Genomic DNA, 4,560 nt, shown 5'->3' on the forward strand with positions numbered 1-4,560 from the left:
TATTATTTTATATATAAATGTTTCTGTTAAATTATTATTTTATATATGAATGTTTCTGATAAATTATTATTTTATATATAAATGTTTCTGTTAAATTATTATTTTTTATATGAATGTTTCTGTTAAATTATTATTTTATATATAAATGTTTCTGTTAAATTATTATTTTATATATAAATGTTTCTGTTAAATTATTATTTTATATATAAATGTCTCTGTTAAATTATTATTTTATATGTGAATGTTTCTGATAAATTATTATTTTATATGTGAATGTTTCTGTAAAATTATTATTTTATGTATAAATGTTTCTGTTAAATTATTATTTTTTATATGAATGTTTCTGTAAAATTATTATTTTATATATAAATGTTTCTGTTAAATTATTATTTTTATATGAATGTTTCTGTTAAATTATTATTTTTTATATGAATGTTTCTGTTAAATTATTATTTTTTATATGAATGTTTCTGTTCAGGGCAGCACGGTGGCACAACTGGTAGAGCTGCTGCCTCTCAGCGAGCAGGTCCCTGGTTCAAACCCCGGTCCAGGGGCCTTTCTGGGTGGAGTTTGCATGTTCTCTCCGTGCATGTGTGGGTTTTCTCCGGTACTCCAGTTTCCTCCCACAGACCAAAAACATGCATGTTAGACTGATTGGTAACTCTAAATTGTCCCTAGGTGTGAGTGAGAGAGTGAATGGTTGTTTGTCTCGTTTGTCTCTATGTGTCCCTGTGATGGACTTGCGACCCGTCCAGGGTGTCCCCCGCCCCTCGCACAGTGATTGCTGGACATGGGCACCAGCGACCCCCGTGACCCAAAATGGAATAAGCGGGTAAAGATAATGGATGGATGTTTCTGTTCAGTGCTCTGAGACGACTTCTATTGTGACGAAGTTTATCCTAAAGACTTCATCAGTCAGTCCTGGATAGAGTTGGTTTGAGAGAGAAACAAAGGAGGCCATCTTTGTGAAGAGAAACAGGGTGGAGGCCTCCATGTCCAACTGTCCCCCTCTTACAATATTATTGCTATTATCACTCAGCCCTCTGTGAATAGCAAGCAGACATCAGTGTGCTAGATCAACTGTTGGGCTGATGGTCCTCCTTTATCGTGCGAGCAGCTCGTTGTAGGTGTCAAGTTGATCCACTATGAGAAGGTGATATTTATAAGACTGAGTTTGTTGCAGCTCCTCAGACTGAAGAAGTCTTTTGGATAAAACTTGAAACGTTTCAACAAGAAGAATTCATCCAGAGGACCTGACTCAAACTTGTTCGAGCAGCTGGGACCATTAAACACGCTAACATGGTCTTACCCAGTGTTTGGCATGAATCACTTAAACATTCAGAAATTATAGTACATGTACTATAACGACTGTACGTCTGGTAACGCTGCCTCCGACAAACATCGGGACTTCCAACTTCCTGTTTCCTGTTTCCAACAAAACAATTTGTTCTTGTTGTTCCGGTTGTTCTGAACCCTGGAGTAAATTACAGTCAGTGATGATGACGGTGTGAACTTCACCTGTCAGGCTATAAAATACTACATGGACTATTAAAGAAGTATTATAACATGTAGCTGCTTTTTGGCTTTTGTTATGTTTTTCTTGTCTGCATATTATAAAACTGTTTCAAGTCAAATTACTGAATGAACTGCTTCACTGAGTCAACGAGTCCGTGTACTTTCAGTCACAGTTTAAGGTTGTGCTTGTTGCGTGAACGTTCATGAAACATTCACTCTATGATCCGTTTTTCTTCTGTATGTTTTTCATCATCTTTCTCATCCCGCAGTTTTCACCTATTTCAATAAATCATAACTCAAAACGTTCAGCTACTTTCAGCTACTTTCAGCTGTTTTTCAGCTGCTTTGTGATCATTTATGGTTCTTTCTGCTAACTACAACATTTTTGTGCTACTTCAAACTTCTTTCTGATAACTTCAGCTTATTATGCTCCTTTAATCTTTTTCTGCTCGCTTTTGCTTTTTCTGCTCTTTCAGTTACTATTTAGCTGTTTTAATGAAAATGTTAACTTTTTCAATTAATTCCACATTTCTGAGCTCATTTCAGCGCTTTCTGCTTCCTTCTGGGAGTTTAAGCTCTGTTCTGCATTTTTAGCTACTTTTCAGCAAATCTTTGCTAATGTCAGCTGTTTTAGCTTCCTCCTTTTTTTGTGCTCTTTCTGCTTATTTAAACCTAATTCAGCAAAGATGTGTTTTCTTCTGCTAATTTAGGCTTCTTCTTCCATTTCAGTTGCATTTCAGCACGTTTTAGCTAATGTCAGCTGTTTTTCAGCAAGTTCTTCTGCAATGAGAATTCACATTGCATTTTCACAGGAAATGCAAATTTTTTTGTTCAAGTTTAGATTTCACATGAAAAGTTAATGATTTTCAAAGCTCAGACACAGTCAGAACCCTGTGCTTTAAAAAGCACATGACACATATTCATACATCCGTTCTGTTCCTCAATCAGCAAGTGATCTTATCAGAACCATGACGCTGATGGACACGGTACCGTCTTATCAGAACTTTGGAACTTTCTGGAGTGTTTATGGATAACTCACCGGCTTTGTCGACTTCTATGCATAAATATATTAATGTCATTGTATGTTGCAGCTTCATGTCGTGAGGTCTTTTATTGCATCTTTTATACTGTTTCCCGGCCAGCACATGGTGTGAGACATGATGTTTTTTACTTCCTCCATCCTCGTGTTCTTTTTCTCATCTGTCTGTATGTTGTTTGTAACAGGTCTCTCTTGTAAATGAGTATTCGAGGCTCAATGGGAACTAATCTGTATAAATAAAGGTCTAATAATAATAAGTGCTCCAACTAAATGTTTTTTCACATAAAGTGCTTAACCCGTTCTTAAATCATTGCAGATCTAATCTGAAAAACTTTTCCAAGTGTTTTATTCACATGTTTTAAACAGCTAAATTATGGAAGTCTCAGATTATACAGCATCACGTTGTTCGTGCTCTGAGTGGAGCTGCTGCTTCACACTGAACGAATCAGTTGAGGTGGTTGAGACGTTTGATTAGGATGTCCTGCTGGAGGAGTCCAGGCACGTCCTGCTGGGAGCAGACCCAGAACTTGTTGGATGGATTATAGATCCTCTCTGGCCTGGGAACACCTCAGGAGCTGGAGAGCGTTGCTGAGGAGAGGGAAGTGTGAGTCTCTCCTGCACCTGGAGAATGAAATACGTCAGACGGATGCTAACGTCATGTGTGCTTTACAGTAAATCAAAACCCGTGGTCGCACATTACTATGTGGAGATGTTCAAGTTTTATTTAAACCTTTTCTTAATTGTGTCTCAGTTTTCATAAAATTATCACATTTTAAAGGTTCTTCTGTTGTTTACTCAGTAGATTTTCTGTGGCCACTAAACATGGAGCTTTTAAAGTATTTGTCTCTGTCTGCATATGTACTCACACTGAACTGTTACAGTACATGTATTCACACTGAACTGTCACAGCACATGTATTCACATGTACTCACACTGAACTGTTACAGTACATGTACTCACACTGAACTGTCACAGTACATGTACTCACACTGAACTGTTACAGTACATGTATTCACACTGAACTGTCACAGCACATGTATTCACATGTACTCACACTGAACTGTCACAGTACATGTACTCACACTGAACTGTCACAGTACATGTACTCACACTGAACTGTTACAGTACATGTATTCACATGTACTCACACTGAACTGTCACAGTACATGTACTCACACTGAACTGTCACAGTACATGTACTCACACTGAACTGCCACAGTACATGTACTCACACTGAACTGTCACAGTACAGATGTCAGGGCTGTTAGATAAAACTGGTGATCAACACTCGTCTCTTTGTTTTCTGTAAAATACTTTTCATTCACCTCCACAACCAAAAACAAAGAGCAGCCGAAAATGCTGCTCCCCAACAAAGAAAGAATATCCATCCATCCATCCATCCATCCCTCCATCCCTTCATCCATCCATCCATCCATTCATCCATCCATCCATCCTTTCTAGCAATTTTCTACATTCACCTTATAATCTGCTGTTTTTGTTACTTTGTTTGTCATCTTATTTGTTTTTAAAAAGCTGTATGCCTTTTTATTATTGTCCATTGTTTTTCATCATTCTTTGTTAAATCAGGTCTCTCTTGTAAATGAGTCCTCGAGGCTCAATGGGATTAACTCGTATAAATAAAGGTTGAATGAAAAAAAATCCTCCATCATTCATCCCTCCATCCATACTCCATCCCTCCATTTCTCCAATCATCCCTCCATCCAGCCACTCCTTCATCTACCCATTTCTTCATCCATCTATCCCTCTTCCATCCTTCTCCTTCCATCCTTCCATCATTAATCTCTCCATCCTGCCATCCTTTCATGCATCCATCTCTCCATTCATCTATCCCTCCATCATCTCTTCATCCATCCATCATCCATCCATCCCTCCCTCAATCCATACTCCATCCCTTCATCTACCCTCTATCCACCCATCTCTCCATCCGTCTATCCCTCATCCATCCTTCTCCATCCCCCACTCCCTCCCTCCCTCCCTCCCTCCCA

This window comes from Nematolebias whitei, chromosome 15 (assembly GCF_014905685.2).
Source record: "Nematolebias whitei isolate Nwh7 chromosome 15, NemWhi1, whole genome shotgun sequence".
In the NCBI taxonomy this organism is placed as follows: Eukaryota; Metazoa; Chordata; class Actinopteri; order Cyprinodontiformes; family Rivulidae; genus Nematolebias; species Nematolebias whitei.